The sequence below is a fragment of the Oryctolagus cuniculus genome, chromosome 9, assembly GCF_051225735.1.
Source record: "Oryctolagus cuniculus isolate XC-2025 breed Fujian yellow rabbit chromosome 9, ASM5122573v1, whole genome shotgun sequence".
Taxonomy (NCBI): Eukaryota; Metazoa; Chordata; class Mammalia; order Lagomorpha; family Leporidae; genus Oryctolagus; species Oryctolagus cuniculus.
The window spans coordinates 55610815-55629736 of record NC_142875.1 but is presented as its reverse complement, the minus strand read 5'-3'; positions in this window follow the sequence as shown (position 1 = coordinate 55629736).

Below are 18922 nucleotides of genomic sequence, written 5' to 3'. Positions count from 1 at the left end.
CGGCTGACTGGGTGCTGTGGCTCTCTGTTACTGAAGCTGACTGGGTGCTGTGCACTGTTACTTTGGCTGACTGGGTGCTGTGGCTCTCTGTTACTGCAGCTGATTGGGTGCTGTGCTCTGTTACTGTGGCTGACTGAGTGCTGTGGCTCTCTGTTACTGTGTCTGACTGGGTGCTGTGCACTGTTACTGTGGCTGACTGGGCGCTGTGCTCTGTTGCTGTGGATGACTGGGTGCTGTGCTCTGTTACTGCGGCTGACTGGGTGCTGTGGCTCTCTGTTTCTGTGGCTGACTGGGTGCTGTGGCTCTCTGTTACTGTGGCTGACTGGGTGCTGTGGCTCTCTGTTACTGTGTCTGACTGGGTGCTGTGCTCTGTTACTGTGGCTGACTGGGTCTGTGGCTCTGTTACTGTGGCTGACTGGGTGCTGTCCTCTGTTACTGTGGCTGACTGAGTGCTGTGGCTCTCTGTTACTGCGGCTGACTGGGTGCTGTGCTCTGTACTGCGGCTGACTGGGTTCTGTGCTCTGTTACTGTGGCTGACTGGGTGCTGTGGCTCTGTTACTGTGGCTGACTGGGTGCTGTGGCTCTGTTACTGTGTCTGACTGGGTGGTGTGCTATGTTACTGTGGCTGACTGGGTTCTGTGCTCTGTTACTGCAGCTGACTGGGATCTGTGGCTCTGTTACTGCGGCTGACTGGGTGCTGTGCTCTGTTACTGCAAAGACAAGATCAGCAGATCATCGCACTAGAACTAGCCCGAGAAAGATCAAAATTCACTGTATGCGTTTCCCTACGCTATCATGAAGTTACCACAAACAGGACAATGACTGTGTGTGTATCCTGAATATAATTCCATTATAGTCATCATCTTGACTTTTTCAATCAAGGAAATAAGCTTCAGGGAGGCCAAGCGATGATTACAATTCAATACTAATTGTCCAAATTTGGTGGTTGGCAAAGACTAAGCTTTTCCCACTCTCCTTCCTTCAGGAGTGTATTTCTCCTCTTACATTCCCTCCAACTTTCCATTCTCCTTTTTTGTGTATCAGGTCATAGGTCACCTTCCATTATAAACAACAGTAATCAAGCTAGACATCTATTTTTGCTACTTCCAATATGCACAATGGCCATAGTCTTTCTGCGGTTTGTGATTATTGAAATGTTTTTATAATTTTAGAACAAAGAATACATAATGAATCTAATACATAATTTTATTTGTGATTGGAGGAAAAAAAGCCAGAAATATTTTTTCACAAAATCACACAGATATTGAGTGACAAAGTAGAAATTGGTGTGCTTAACTGTCAACTTACTCTTTTGATTTATTCTACCTACATAATATTGAAGCATCTTTCCAAAAATCCATTTAATTTTTACTACCACAAAGATGTAAAATCATAGAGAATTTGGCTGGCTTTAACTTTGGGGAAGTTTCTTACTTGTAAACTTGTTATATAAAATTATATAAGCTGAGATTTGTGTTGGTTACCACAGAAGTGATTTATTATACTTTTCCTTAAATATTCCTTACCTCTCAGTGTGCATGGTTTATAGTTATTTTGTAGTACCCTACAGGGTAAACAAGGGAGAGGAGAATTATTCCAACATGGAGAGGATATTATATTTTCATCTATACCCAAAATGTGAGAACAATGCCTTATATAACTAAGATTTCTTCAAACAACTCTGTAAATACTAAGCTCACACTTGTGAATCACATTTAAAGGTATGGATTCAATATATAATTTATAATATTGCTCTTTAAATATTGCCTATATTGAATTTCCTTAACTTGTTTTAGAGAAAGCTGCTGAGAACTTAATACAACAGGCTATTCTAAATTCCCGACAGTTGAAACGGTAGGTTGCATCCTTAAGAAGGTTCTACTACTCATATACTTGTGTAATGAAAATATATCAAAATAAAGCATTGCATTTGCAATTTTCTCACATCAGCAACTGAATTAGCAACTTGTTTTGAAATTCTTTTTTATGGCATGATAATTTATCTAGCCCCTGAAACAAAGATAGAATTGGTTTTGTTTGTAACTTAGAGAATACAGGATAGTTAGACATAGCTATGTTAGCATTTTTTATGAGTTTTAAAGTAATCAGAAATGTAAAAATAGTCCTCTAGAGCTCCAAGAAATAAACTGTTTTTGTTACATCGTGTAAAGTTTCTGTAACCTTTGAAACTTAAGAGGACTTACATTTTCTCACAAATGAGCTCTTGCCATGCAATTTCTTAAAAAACATAGTATTAAAATAGCCACCTCTCTGAACTTACAGGACTATTTTCCTAAGCTTATTTTTTTTCAACATACTTTAGAAGCCAAGAATAGAGGGACTATAATTATCCTGTCATGTTTTGTTATCAGTATGCATTTTCTTAAAATTCTACCTACAGATCTTCAAAATTTTAGGAAAACACTCTTACTGTCTACTAGTTCTGTCTTCCATTTGGCAACAGGGGAAGATGACAGAAAATATATGGGTGTTAGAACAATGACAATAACAAAAATATGTGAACTCAGGGGGCAGGTGTTTTCTACAGAATGTTAAGATGTTGGTTTGTATTACTTTATACTTACATAGGACTTGGCAGTTCATAAACTATCTAAAAATATATTATCTCATGTAATTCTTGCAAGAACTAAATGGCATTTAATATTCTATACTGTTTAATGCATGAGAAAACTGACCCTTATAGAAATTAATCCAATTGACCAAAGTCATCACAATAAGTTCTTAAGAGAAAAAATATTTCATCCTCCAGTACTTAAATGTTTATTTAGCTTTAGCAAAGAACTATGAGTTTCTGAATGTCTTTCAATAATAAACTACATGTCACTGTAAAAGTAGGTGGAAGTTATTGGTCAAAGTATTTAACATTGTTTTATGCTAACTTTTGTATCTATAAATCATTATCGATGGACTGATTATGATCTATACACTATGCCAAATAAAATGTTACAGATGGGTAAAATCATAAGCTCTTTTGAAAAGCTCAGGTTATAGTTAAGAGGTATCATAGAAACATCCATTCACAGTACAGCAACATAGGTCCTACGAAGTTAGGTAGCTACTAATAATGCCAGTTAAGAGTCATTCTCCAGGGAAAATATTTTTACCAGCTGTAAAGACACCACATGAGACACCTGTATCATAGATCAGACTGCCTGAGGCCTGGCTCTTCTCCCAATTTTAGATTCCTATTGATGCATTGGGAAGCAGCAGGTAACGTCTCAAGTACTTGGGTCCCTAACACCCACATGATTGAGTTCCCAGTTACTGGCTTCAGTCTGGTCCAACCTTCCCTCTCTCTAGGTCTCCCATTTCAAATAAATAGAATAAAATTTTGAGATGAGTTATTTTCTATTGCATTCTACGTTGCAGAATAAGGAGAAAAAGAATCAATTCTTATAGCCCATAAACAAAACTTTCCAATGCCTTTATAGGACAATATCAAGGAAGTTTAAAAGCTGAAGTGCCTATGGGCAGTGTATTATATCTGTGTATTATACTTGTATATTATATTTGTATATTACATTTGTATACTTGTATATTATATTTGTATATTATACATGTATATTGTATTTGTATATTTGTATATTATACTTGTATATTGCATTTGTATATTGTACTTGAATATTATGTATGTGTATTATACATGTATATTACATTTGCATATTATATTTGTAACTGAAACATCCACAACAGATAGGAAAAAGAGAACCCTTGCAGTACTGATGGTGATGAGAATTATTAAGAGACTATTAAACTAGGAAACGTTAAGGGAATTAGAGGCCATGTCCACGTTGATCAGTTGTGATAAATTAAGGCAGTGAAGAGGAGAATAAATAGAGAAGGAGATGAAATTCAAAATTTAAGAATGTGGAAGTTGAGAAAGGTCTGAGGACAATCATACAATGCAGCTGCTTAAAAACAATAAGGTTAAAAAATGGAGCACAAACCAAATCATGTGACTAGTGTTTGAAATGGATTGACAAGGAGAATATTGAAATTATCAGGGTAAATGTCAGTATAATTCAATAAGTATTTTGGAATATCAACACATTTTGGAAAAAAAAGACAAATAAGTAAAATATGGAATAGTTGCATGCCTTTATTTACTTTATGATTCAAACAAGAAACATTAGTAGAGCTGCCACTATATGCCAATAGCTAAGAATTGTGTATCACATAGAACCAAAAAGTGTATTTCCTGCCCCCAAAGAGCTTTAAATCTAGCAGGATATACACATAAGAATTTCTAAAAAAAATGTACAAACCTCTGTATCAGAATGACTAAGATTAAAATAACCAATATGTTTAAATCTTTATTAGTTTTACCCAATAAAAATTATTCCTTTCTGATTCTACACATCCAGAGTTTCAAACCATGGCTCTTCCGCATAGGGACCCAGGGACCCAGGCTGATAAGGATTAATTTTTTATTATGATTCCATTGTCATCAATACAAGAGGGAAGATCTAGAGCCATTCTTTTACTCCATTTAAAAAACTAGGCATAGTTTCCAGATTTCGTTTAATATCCAGCATATTTTAAATACTCAAATCAATATGTAAATACTCAAAAAAATTCTTTATATATCTTTAATTAGAACTCTCCCTATCCATAATACATAGATTGATTCAATATGAAACAAATCAATCATGGTTTTGAGCAACCAAAATAAGGTTTTCATTTCTTGGAGTGTTTTTAAATAGCTAACAAATCCCTATAGATAAGATCATTTAGAATATATGAACTGTTCAGTTAAAATTTAAACACCTAAGAATAATTGTTTATTAATTACAGAGTTCAACCAATGGTACTAGAACAAAAAAAAAATACTAAAATGGATAAAGTATTACATTGTACATCAACCGTCAGGACAAGAGCTGATCAAGTCACTGTTTCTCATAGTGTCCATTTCATTTCAACAAGTTTCCCCTTTGGTGCTCAGTTAGTTGTCGCCGATCAGGGAGAACATATATTATTTGTCCCTTTGGGACTGGCTTAATTCACTCAGCATGATGTTTTCCAGATTCCTCCATCTTGTTGCAAATGACCAGGTTTCGTTGTTTTTGACTGCTGTATAGTATTCTATAGAGTACATGTCCCATAATTTCTTTATCCAGTCTACTGTTGATGGGCATTTGGGTTGGTTCCAGGTCTTAGCTATTGTGAATTGAGCTGCAATAAACATTAATGTGCAGACAGCTTTTTTGTTTGCCAATTTAAATTCCTTTGGGTAAATTCCAAGGAGTGGGATGGCTGGGTTTATGGTAGGGTTATATTCAGGTTTCTGAGGAATCTCCAAACTGACTTCCATAGTGGCTTAACCAGTTTGCATTCCCACCAACAGTGGGTTAGTGTCCCTTTTTCCCCACATCCTCTCCAGCATCTATTGTTGGTAGATTTCTGAATGTGAGCCATTCTGACTGGGGTGAGGTGAAACCTCATTGTGGTTTTGATTTGCATTTCCCTGATTGCTAGTGATCTTGAACATTTTTTCATGTGTCTGTTGGCCATTTGGATTTCCTCTTTTGTAAAATATCTATTGAGGTCCTTGGCCCATCTCTTAAGTGGGTTGTTTGTTTTGATGTTGTGGAGTTTCTTGATTTATTATTCTTAGGTGCTTAAATTTTAACTGAAAAGTGATCCCTGTTAGGAATCTGGAAAGCATCATGCTGATGAAATAAGCCAATCCCAAAGGGACAAATACCACTTGTTCTCCTTGATAGGTGACAACTAACTGAGCACCAAAAAGGAAACCTGTTAAAGTGAAATGAACACTATGAGAAACGGTGACTTGATCAGCCCTCACCCTGACTGTTGATGAGCAACTTGATATGTTATCCCTCTTAGTATTTTTTTTGTTTGTTCTACTTAATACTTTTGGTTGAATACTGTAATCAATACACAATTCTTTTTAAGTGCTGAAACTTAACTGAAAAGTGATTGCTGTTAAATATAAGAGTGGGAATAAGAGAGGGAAGAGATGTGCAAGTCGGGACATGCTCAAGCTGACTTACCTCAAACGGTAGAGTTAGAAACATACCAGGGGATTCCAATTCAGTCCCATCAAGGTGGCATGTACCAATGCCATCTCACTACTCCCAGAGATCAATTTCTGTTCACAATTGATCATAATGATAGGACTAAGAACCAAAGGGAGCACATAAACAAGAATAGTGTCTGCAAATACTAGCTGATAGAATCAAAAAGGGAGAGAACGATCCAAGATGGGAAGTGAGATACACAGCAGACCCATCGAATGGCAGATGTCCTAAACAGCACTCTGGCCTCAGAATCAGCCCTTAAGGCATGCGGATCCGGCTGAAATGCCCATGAGAGTATTTCAGGCATGGAAAGCCAAGACACTCTGGGGGAAAAAAAAAAAACTAAATGAAAGATCTCTGCAAGTGAGATCCCAGTGGAAAGAACGGGTCATCAAAGAAGGAGGTACCTTTCTCTGAAGGGAGGAGAGAACTTCCACTTTGACCATGGCCTTGTCTAAAAATTATCAGAGTCGGTGAACTCAGGGGGCTTCCATAGCCTTGGCAGCTCATGACAAGAGCCTAGGGTGATTACTGATGCCACCAACAAGAGTGTCAATTTGTTAAGTCAACAACAGGAGTCACTGTGCACTTACTCCTCATGCAGGATCTTTGTCCTTAATGTGCTGTACATTGAGATTTAATGCTATAACTAGTACTCAAACAGTATTTTTCACTTTATGTTTCTGTGTGGGAGCAAACTGTTGAAATCTTTACTTAATGTATGCTAAACTGATCTTCTGTATATAAAGAGAATGGAAAATGAATCTAGATGTGAATGGAAGGGGAGAGGGAGTGGGAAAGGAGAGGGTTGCGGGTGGGAGGGACATTATGGGGGGGAAGCCATTGTAATCCATAAGCTATACTTTGGAAATTTATATTCATTAAATAAAAGTTTTTAAAAAAAGAATATATGAACTGTTTGTGCTTAATAGATATTTCAATCAGTTATTGCTGTATAACAATCACTTCAAAATTTAATAGTTTAAAACAATACCCAATTTCTTAAAAGTTTATGACTTGCTGGACTCTCCTGCTCCATGAGATATTAAATGCACACATTCACCTGTTGCACTCAGCAGGTCAGTCTATGTTAAATTTTGAAAGCAGATCCATGTACACATTTGGGACCCCAGTGTCCTGCCACCAATCCTCTCCACATGCCAGCTTTGTATTTTCTTACAGCACCATGGTCTCAGCATAATTACTGTTTTTACAAGAGTCCCAACTTCTCAAAAAAAAAAAAAAAAACAATTTATGCAAACTGTCAGGTCTTCTTAAGACTATATATACTTGAAATTGAAACAGTCTTTTCCCCACATTATTATTATTGCTTTTTAAAGATTTACTTATTTGAAAGGCAGAGTTACAGAAGGAGAGGGAGAGACAGAGAGACAGAGAACTGCTGGTTCAGTCTCCAAATGGCTGCAATGGTAAGACCTGGGCCAGACCAAAGCCAGGAGCCAGATTTATCTGGGTCTCCCATGTGGGCATAGGGCTCCAAAAACCTGGGCCATCTTGTGCTGCTTTTTGAAACGCATCAGCAGGGAGCTGGATGGCAAGTGGAGCAGCCGGGACAGGAACCAGCACCCATATGAGATGCCAGCATTGTGGGGGCAGCTTAACCTTCTGTGCCACAATGCTGGTCCTAATTTTAGTGAACACAAAACTGGCCCACAAACAAAGTAAAAGTAAAAATTCCGTATCCTGATAAGAGAAGGTATTTAGGCATTTTTGGTCATTATCACCACAACAAATAATTAATAGGCAAAGATGAAGTAATTGAAAATTCTGCATTTCCACAGCTAAGTATTTGCACTTATATAATTAGAAGATTCTAATTGAAGACTATTGTTGAAACCAAAATTGAATAAGTTTTTATTAAAAGTATAAAGCTAGAATATAAATTTAGGATTATAACCACTCCATTTGATAATACTTTCCCTAATTGTTTAGGGAAAATTGTTAAAATTGAAATGACTTCTATTGGAGGGCCTATGAATTTACAATCTCGTGTTCGAGGGTGGGCATTTGACAGTCATTAAGATGCCTCTAGGGATGCCAGTATCCCACATTGGAGGGCCTGGGTTCAAGCGTCGGTTTTGATGCCAGTTCTACTTGGAGGCAGCAAGTGACAGTTCACTTGGTTGGAGAACTGCTTAGAGTTTTAGCCTCCTGAATTTGGTTAAGCCCAGTGCTGGATACTGCAGAATGAACTAGCAGATGGAATATCTCTCTGTGTCATTGTTTCTCTCTGCCTTGCTCTTTCTCTATCTCTTTGTCTTTAAAACAAATGAAAAAAGTGATTTTTTAAAAATGTGTTTGAGGGGCCAGGACCATGGCATAGTGGGCTAAGCCTCCACCTGCAGCGCCAGCATCCCATATGCGCACCAGGGCGTATCCCAGCTGCTCCTCTCCAGCTCCAGATCTCTGCTGTGTCCTGAGAAAGCACTGGATGATGGTCCAAATGCGTGGGCCCCTGCACCCTCATGGGATACCCAGAAGAAGCTCCTGGCTCCTGGCTTCAGTTCAGCCCAGCTCTGGCCGGAGAGTGAACCAGCAGATGGCAGTCCTTTCTGTCTCACCCTCTCTCTGTCTGTAACTTTACCTCTCAAACAAATTAATAAATCTTTGGGGAAAAAAGTATTTGAATAATTTTAAAAAATAATGAAATACATTTCTGTGTTCCTCTTAAAGGTTGGCAATGTATACAAATAAAAATCTAGTAATTTACCCAAGCACCCCCTATTTTGTCTTCTTATAAGTTATAAAATGATTTATGGATTTTTGGTTTCATCTAAATAAGCAAATAAGAGCCAGTATATTGGCCCACTCTGATACGGGCATTGTAATAATTTTCTTCACAGTCCAATTTCAAGTTGACTATAGCTTGAACTTCCATCAGAGTAATACATTGTAATATATTGTAGAACAGAGTTTATTTTTAAAGATTTTATTATTTATTTGAGAGGTAGAGGTAGAGTTACAGACAGTGAGAGGGAGAGACAGAGAGAGGTCTTCCATCCAATGGTTCACCCCCCAAATGGTCCCAACTACCGGAGCTGCACTGATCTGAACCCAGGAGCCAGGAGCTTCTTCCAGGTCTCCCACGTGGGTGCAGGGGCCCAAGCAGTTGGGCCATCTTCTATTGCTTTCCCAGGCCATAGCAGAAAGCTGGATTGGAAGAGGAGCAGCTGGGACCAGAACCGGCACCCAAATGCCACAGGCGGAGGATTAACCTACTGCACCACGGCACTGGCCCAAAACAGAGGTTCTTAACCTTTCTGTACTGCAGAGAGTCACTGAACTTTTGGAACTGGATGTAAATTTGTGTATGAATACATTTTTTCTGGGAAAATAAGTCTCTTCTCAGTTTTTGTCCATGAAACATCTGGAAAGCACCCCAAATTTTATATGTCTTGTTATCTAGAATCAGAGAGCTATATTTGAGTCATGATTTGAATAACTCGTTTTGTCAAACTCAACTATCTCAGTTGTCGAATGAGAATATTAGCTATTTTGTTCTACCTTAAAAAATATTGTGTATGTGATTTATCACTTGTGCAATAACTAGCAAGCTATTAGTTATTTTTATGAGTCATGTTCCTGGGGTTTTTTTGTTTGTTTTTTTCGCTTTTTGTCTTCAAAGATTTACTTATTTATTTGAGAGGCAGAGCCACAGACAGAGAGAGGGAGAGACAGAAAGGTCTTCCATGCACTGGTTCACTCCCCAGTGGCCCCAACGGCTGGAGCTGGGATCTGAAGCCAGGAGCCAGGAGTTTCTTCTGGGTCTCCTCACATGGGTGCAGGGGCCCAAGAACCTGAGTCATTCTCTGCTGCTTTCCCAGGCCACCAGCAGGGAGCTTGATCAGAAGTAGAGCAGCCGGGACAGGAACAGAAGCCCACACGGGTTTGCCGACACCACAGGCAGAGCCTAACCTACTATGCCACAGTGTGGGCCCCAAGGATCATGGTTTTTAAATTATAATTTTTCGTATACAGGGTTTGAATAGCAGCAGCCACTTGTCATGTGTCAATATGTCTTTTACATTTTTAAAAAGTATTATATCATTTTGTTTTCCCAGCAAAACTGTGAAATAGGTTTTATAGTGATTTCTACTTTTCCATTAAGAAAATTAAGGGATAAAAATTCTATACGCTAGAATTATACTAGTTGCTCTATAAGCACTCCATGTGATAGGTGGTATTTTATTTCATACATATTTGAGACTTTTCCCATTCGAATCATATGCCTTCTTCCTCTTGCATTTAGACATGACAAGGTGACATTGCGTAGCCAATAAAAATGTAAGAAGTGTCTATCAGCTCTGGGCACCAGCTTTCAGAACCAGTAAAAACTCATGTTCTCTTTTACCTACTTCTTGTGATCATAGGGTTGTGTCAACCAGATCCTGTCAGTCTGTCTCAGGGATAAAGAAAATGTAGAATAGAACCCCTTTCCTAACTTCAAAAGATAAGTAAGATGAGTAATAACTTTAGTTACCTTCATTCAGAAAAAATTAGAATGTGTTCATTATCACAGTAAAACATACTCTGTCCTGTTACATATAACCAGTAAATAAGAGAGAGTAGGATGAGGGCCAATCTGTCTACCGAGCTAGAACTTCTAACTTCACTGCTACTCAGCCTTTCTTGCTTTTACAAATGATCTATGTCTCTCCCTATTGTACAGTCTTTCATTAACCTCTTAATTTTCTGAAGATGCATTTCACTGTAGTCTTGAAAGGACATTTTGGCTTGCATAATCCTAGTTTGCATGAGGAATGATTAGGCATAAACCTATCAAACTTCCCTGAAAGTCACTTTCAGAGTTTGGTTAAAGGTGTTTAAAGGTTAAAAGATGTTTTTACTTCCTTGATTAGACAAAAGGCATTTCCTCAAGAAAATGAAAAGGTTGAGAGTTAGGGAACATAATGGATCCCAAACCCATAGGTAACCATGTGAGAAACTAGGCTCTGCCATCACACCAGAACACAGCATGACTCAAGGGTTAACAACTGGTCAGGTAGGTACCATCTGCTTTAACTGGCCAAGGCAACAGTATTTCTCAGCTGTCACATGTCTCCCAAGTGATTTTCATGGTAACATGTATTAACTGGCTAGGAACCATGAATGCTACACAAGAGACATAGAAAAGGCTAAGCAGACGCCTAATGTATCAAAACTATACAGAAGAATTGATCAATGGATATGCAGTCCCTGTATAAGCTCCCAATACCCAGACCCTCCCTTGTGAACCCCTTCAGGCAAGCAGGAACAGGAGTCTCTGTTGCTCAATACCATCTACTTTTTTCTGTGCCCACCACCACCACCCCTCCACCATTGTCCATGTTGAAACTCCTCATCACTGTAAGACAAAGCACTGGAAAAATTCCTGTAACACTACTACAAAATTACCAAAAGGAACTAAGATGGGCAAAAAGACCCTTTTTATTGAACTGAAGTGGCTAAAACTTGCTTTGATGAAGCTGAGAATGGTAGCAACGATGATGACAGGGATATGAGGAGAACAATCAACATTTATCAAGAGCTTACTGTGCACCACCCCCCTCTAGGTAATGTATCCTCTATCAATTTAAAAACGGCAGCAGTAGGGGGGTGCTGCGGCGCAGTGGGCTAAGCCTCCACCTGCGGTGCTGGCATCCCATATGGGCACTGGTTCCTGTCCTGGCTGCCCCCCTTCCAATCCGGCATCTCTGCTAATGGCCTGGGAAGGCAGTCCTTGTGACCATCACGGAGTGAACCAGCGGATGGAAAAGTTTTCCCTCTGTCTCTCCCTTTCTCTATAACTCTACCTCTCAAATAAACCTTTAAAAACGTGATAGAAGAGATTACAGCCTCCATTACATAGAGCAGAAGTCAGCATAACTATAGAATTTACCTGGAATTGGACCCAGGCAAACTAACTTCAGATCTTCCATACTTAATCATTTTGCTATATTCGCCCTGCAACTGGGACAAAATTGGGATTTCTTTCAGGTAAAGATTCCCTGTGGTGTTAGATCATAGATTGAACTTCATCAGAAACACATTTCTATTATTTCTGATGAGAACAGGCAAATCAACAGTAACTAACAATAGACAGAGTCAGATGGTCTTACATTTAACCGACAGAAAAGCTGGAACCAGTCTTCACATCAGTCACACATCACTTCACATTCGAGCAAAGATTACATTTTTCCAATTTATATGTTGTTAGTTTATTTCTGTTCTAAATTGGGATACCAGAATAGTATTCTCCAAAGTGTTTATATAACTTATAATATAGAAAATAATCCTCCAAAAGTAACGGATTTGGGTTTCTACTGTAACAAAAATTAGCCTTATCTAAAATAGTGGTTGGGAGATAAAACATTACTTTTAATTGGGTGGGGTGGGGATCGGGGAAAAGGATTTGAGATGTAGGAGAAACATTCCTGTAAGATGCCGCACCTTTGATTTATTTCTTTTGTTAGTTTTAGTTATAAAATACTGATTTTTAAGCCTTTGTTTAATTATAGAGAGAAATAAATACTGTATCTGTAGATAGAATATATGCTGTCATTATTTTAAAGATGTATTTATTTGAAAGGCAGAGTTACAGAGACAGAGAGGGGCTGGAAAAAGAGAGAAAGGGAAGAGAGAGAGAGAGAGAGAAGAGAGAGAGGTCTTCTATCTGCTTATTCACTCCCCAAATGGCTACAACGGCTGGGGCTGGGCCAGGACAAAGCTACAAGGCTGGCACTCCATCCAGGTCTCCCTTGTACACGGCAGGGGCCCAAGCACTTGGGCCACCTTCAGCTGGTTTCCCAGGCACATTAGCAGGGAGCTGGATCTGAAGTGGAACAGCCCAGACTGGAACCATCGTCCATTTGGGATGCTGGTATTGCAGGTTGGTGACTTAACCCACGATGCCATAATGCCGGCCCAGATATTGCTACATTTTGAGTATTGTTTGCCATCTCCAAAACTCATGTTGGAGTTTCACTTCTGTTGAGATACTAAGGATGATGGAAATTTAATCTGACTATGGTGTTCAGGGGGTTTTGGAAAATGATTAACATTAGGTAAGGTCATCAGGGTAGAGCCCCCATTTGTGTTATCAGCAAAAAGAGAGAGGGCTGGTGGAGATCAGAGTATAGACACCAAGGCACAGTATCTGTGTCGTGCATGCGATGCCCTACACCTCCTCAGCTCTCTGCCAGCACAAAGACCACCACCAGACACAGCTCCTGACCTTGGACCTCCAGAATCATGAGCCAAAATAAATCTCTTCCTTTATAATTAATCAGTCTGTAACACTGTGTTGTTATCAATAGAAAATGAATTAATATAGACATTTGTTTCCATATTATACACCAGTTTTTATGGGCAATATATATTTCCTTCGAAAAATCAATATATCAATTGGAATAGTGTTTGTTTAGTAGCTTCTTTTCTTTAGTAATGATTTGTGAAAACAAAATTTATGTAAAACTGAACTGGCAAATGTCTTTTTTTAATCTTTTCCTTGCCTGCAGTCTTCTAGGGAGTATGCTTGCTTTTCAAAAAAAAAGGGGGGGGGGAGTATTAATAAAAAAAAAAAGTCTATACAAATGGATTTGAAAAGCTTTCATTTAGGTAAATCAGGAATTGCAAATATAAATTTGTCATACCCGAGGAAGAGCTTAGCTCTGCTCTCTGATGCCTCTCACATATTTCTAGTTGCCATGGCTTCGTGCCTATCACGTTCATGACAAGCATTCAAAGCAGGAACCCTCTAGGAGGACTGCTTGTCTGAGAACACACAACCACGTTAGGCCTTTTTTCTGGCTCACTGACACTATTCACCTATACATAGAGTGAATGGTCAAACAAGCACTACTTATCTTTATTCTTGTTTTGTCAGTGTCAAGACCTTTTAACCTGGCATGTTTATTTTATAGAGTGATTTTTCTTTCTGTGCTCCTCATGTGTTATCAAATCAGTGACTCCTAGTGGTCAATCAAGGTCATAACAACATTTCTTGCTTTGCCTTAGAAAAAGAGACTTGGTGAGCCTCCCAGACTAATGTGGATTTACATAGACAATCTAGGACTCACAGCATATTGTTTACCTAACAGTTTCTTAAATCACTTTCCTGTTTCCGCTAAAATTGCAGTGTTCACATCTGTCTTAGAAGAAATCTAGAAACGTGGGACCAGCGTTATGGCAAAGCAGGTAAAGCCACTCCTGCAAAGTCAGCATCCCATGTGGATACTGGTTTACCTCCTGGCTGCTCCACTTCCAATCCAGCTCCCTGCTAATGGCCTGGGAAAGAGCAGATGTTGGACCACGTGCATGGGCCCCTGTGACCTACATGGGAGATCCGGAAAATTTCCTGACTCCTGGCTTCAGCCTGGCACATCCCTGGTCATTGTGGCCATCTGGGAAGCGAACCAGCCAATGGAAGATTCTCTCTCTCTCTCTCTCTCTCTCTCTCTCTCTCTTTCTCCCTCTCTCTCTCTCTTTCTCTCTCTCTGTCTAGCCTTTTCTCTGTGTAACTCTGACATCTAAATAAATAAATCCTTTCTATAAAAGAAGCTAGAAATGTGCTGTCCAATACATCAATTGTAAATCATATGTGGATTTTTAAGTTAAATGTAAATTAAAGTTTCAGTAGCCAGAATACTATGATACATAGCACTAGTTTCTAAGGCAAAGATAAAATATATGTGTTATATACTTATTAAGACAAATGCATTATTCCCAACATTATTTATAATTCTATTTATAAAAAAGTTACTGGGGCGAGTCCTGTGGTGTAGTAGGCTAGCTTCCACCTGCGGTGCTGGCATCCCATATGGGTGCCAGTTCATGTCCCGCTGCTCTTGAAAAAAAAAATCACTGTTTTAAAAAATTTCCTTTGTACTATCAAGCATGTTTTTAAATTTTCACCGATCACCTGACTATAAGAAATGTTTTTTTAAACTTTTCTCCAGAGAGCAGACCACGTTTTATCTGGAAAGAGCAAGTAGGCAGAGCCATCTTTGACTATTGTGATATCCCATTATAACCTATTGTAAACGAAATTATCTTTGCTGTTATTCACTGTCATTGTTCTCTAGGGACATTTCTAGAATAAAATTACATCAGATTGTTAACAGTGTATATGAATAATATATAACATATCATTACATCGCATACACTCACAGTCTTTACTACACACTTTTCCTGAGAAGCTGATGATGTCTGTCCGCGTTCTTCCACTACTGGGCGTGCTGCCCGCAGACAACCTCAGCACTTTGCTGTTGGGGAGTGACTGGACCTTGTTGTCCGAGATCACGTCCCTTTCCAGGGCAGTGGACAGCCAACGGCTGAGTGGCACCGAGACGTGATAGACAGGAACCTGGGCCGCTCTGAAAGGACTCGCAAAGATCCCCGGGAGTGAACAAGCGTCTCTGTTAGCTTGCATCCGACCCCAGACGATCACAAAGTGCTGACTCCACCAGTGTGTCCTAGTGAACCTCCTGTCTGAGCTCTGCGCTGGAGCCTCCCTCACGCAGCATCTAATTCATGAAAACGACTGCATCTAACCGCATGTCCGCCAAGTTTGAGATTTACGCAGACGCTGTTTCTTGTGAAGTTGTCTGAGTTATTTAGCCCCCTCAAGCCTCAGTTTCCATTTAGTAATGGGCTGCCAACCCCCTCACCGACAGGAATCAGGATTAAGTGAGGAGGTCCATGTAAAACAGCTAACCAGGCAACACTTCAGAAGCGCTAAAAGGAAAATCAGACAATGTTGGCTCATCCCCTCACAGATAGGAAACAATAATTATGCCATTTTTGCATGTGCTAGGCAATTTTGATGTAAATTGGGGGTTACCAGGCAAATTCTGTTTCAGTTATGTCACTCAACTCTTACCGTAGAGAAATGGAGATTCCCATCATATATGCTATTGTGAAAAAGATACACATGATAGTACTGCATTTGGAATGCTGATATTCTCACTAATTAATTGTCAATGAAAAAATTCATAGGAAAAGAAGCTTAGCAATTTGTAATTTACATTTCTCAGTGGAAATCAATATTATGTTTATATTGTAGCACAGATAACATTATTAACGGAATAATTGAGCCAAATGAATCATGACTAAAATCTGATTACCAGAGGCTCCATGCTGACATCATAGCCCTCACACTCTTTGTTCTTTCCTCTTGTTGCAGTATCAGATTTCTTCTGCCATTTAGTAGGTACGCTTTGGTGCCTGTTTCTATTTTTTAATACCTATTCCTTTGATATTATAATGTTTCTTATGATGATGAGCCTTAAATTAATTTACTCTTTAAAGAAAAGAATCTACAAACAAGGACAACTGCTTTAATACATTTATTTACAACTAACTAATGTTCAATTTGTTGCTTGTCAAAACATTAGGAAATATGTTCTTGTTTCATGTAAAATATAATTAGTCAGTACTTTCATTGGATGTGCAAACAGAAGAGGCATTACCAAATTGGCACTCCATAATATATATTTATTCTCTCGGATTTAAAAAAGAATCAAGGGAATTAGTTCTTCTATTCAAATGAAATAAACTGAAGTAACAGCATATTCTCATCATGTCTGGCTGTATCATTTCTGATTTAATGGCAAGTACTGCGGACAAAACTTGCAAAAAGAACACATTTGGAAACTGCTAATGAAGTATGATAAGTATTCTATTCTGGATATATGTATATATATATATGTGTGTGTGTGTATATATTAGTTTGATTAAAACCAAAAAACCAATGTTTTTAGAGTAGTTTATTTTATCATGCTTTTGTACAATGTGAAATAAATGTAAAAATACTTTAAAAATCATAGTATTGAAATCTTTTCATGTGTGATTCATAGTTAATTTTACTGATGGTTTCTTGTCCTGAGTTCCCTTCCCTTTTAATCATGTTGTGTTCTCTTATGGGTTTCCTCTTATACATAACCAGAAGCATGAACTGTGCCAAAAACAGAATTCCCAATCACATTACAACCACCCAAACAGGATCAAACTTTCAATTGTCAGCATCAATTAGCATTTATTGAGAATCCACAGAGATCTATGTACCATCTCACAACCTAGATTCACCCTAATCGTATTCCTGAGTCATAATGAAGATATTAAAACAAACAAGCAAACCACAAAATCATAATTAAAAACCATTTTGAAATATAGTGGACAAAGAGTTTCATTCTAAAGTACAAAGTGGAATTTTGCAATAACACAGGATCAGTTTTGTTCCAAGTATGTAATTTCCTTTCTTTATCAAACAGAAGCAAAGCAATTTCTTTGCCCCTAAGGGAGTGGGAGTTTCTTTCCCTACCTCTGAGTTCCTTTGGGTTCCTACTTCTCTTCAGTAGTTTTCTCCAAAGATTCTCTTCTCCCTCTTCTCCCTCAATATTCTTCCTTCTATGTGTTAAACGAAGCTTTGTTAAGAGCTATCTATTGGGCAATCAGTTGTAGTCCTGACATCATGAATATCCTTTAGTCATTTTTCTACACCATCTCACCCAGAAGGGAGCCAACATGTCTCATTTCCTTATCCTGAACGAGTATGAGCAGAGATAATACTACTGAGCTGGTGGAAATCTCTTACCTGCGACTACGCTTGGTCTTTTCCTAGTGTGCCCAATTCCAACCCAGGCAAACACTAGGAGTAAGAATGAAGAAGACTTTGAGATAAAACACAATCACTTATTTGTCATTTAGTTGTCATTAACCATTTGGACTTGAATTTCACTGTAAAATAGTGCCAATTATACTTACACATAGACTCAATGAAAAGAAAATAATATACTGCACTGTATGAAAACATGGGTGGTACTATAGTGAGAACAGAGGTTAAAACAGAGGCATGTACAGTGTAGGAATTACTGAGCAATTGTGGTTACCAGTTGGATTTTCAGAGCTCAGAAGCAAAGTTGGGAAGACAGAATTCTGGGTAAAAGCAGAGAACTTTGTTTAACTAGTTCCTTGTCTCTGAGCAAGTATTTGGAAACATAGAAATATCTGAGAAGGAAAAATATCTCTACTTGATGACCAAGTAGAGAGAAGGTGAAGCCCTCCCCAAACCTCATTTTTGACAATTAATTCCTGTAAAAATAAGCTCTACATAAAACAAAGGGTGTGCCGGTCATCAGTGGCATAGAATGAGTTGAATTATGCAAGGTAAGGGGAAAGAGTGGTAATAGGATTCATGTAAGTTAGCCAGTCTCAAGATAGCTGGAAACAATGGTCCTCCTACCACCACCTGGGATTTTTCCTATTGTTAAAATGTATTGTCATAGAAGAAATTAAAAAATGAGAATATTAACAAAACAAAAAATATTGTCTTTTTCTCTCTTTCCCTCCCTCCCTCCCTCCCTCCCTCCCTCCCTCCCTCTCTTTCTCAAACACACACACACACACACACAAACTACATTAAAAAAATGAGAAGACTCCAAATAGCTTCTTGTGTCTGAGCCACCATTTTGTATTGTGAGATATAAAATTGCCACTAATTATGGCAATATAATGTCCGAAATTGGAAAATTCATACCTTGTTTGGGTTGGCTGTGGGTTTGCTGAAAGATTGACTTTACTGTATGTACATCAAGTCAGTTTTAGAGAAAATTCATTCATTCAGCATGACATGATTTCAGACTTTGCAAAAAGTCAGCCAAACACCAATAAACAATTGCCTTAATTCTAATTAATAAAACTGAGGCAAACCAACATGATAGACCTTCTCATGGTCTACCTTTTCAAGGACAGTGGGACCACTTTGTTGAAACATATCATCATCAAGAAAAGGGAAAAGCTATCCTTGACAGTGGATGTCGATTAACAGAAAAATCGAGTCAATTTTATTAGTGATAGATTTT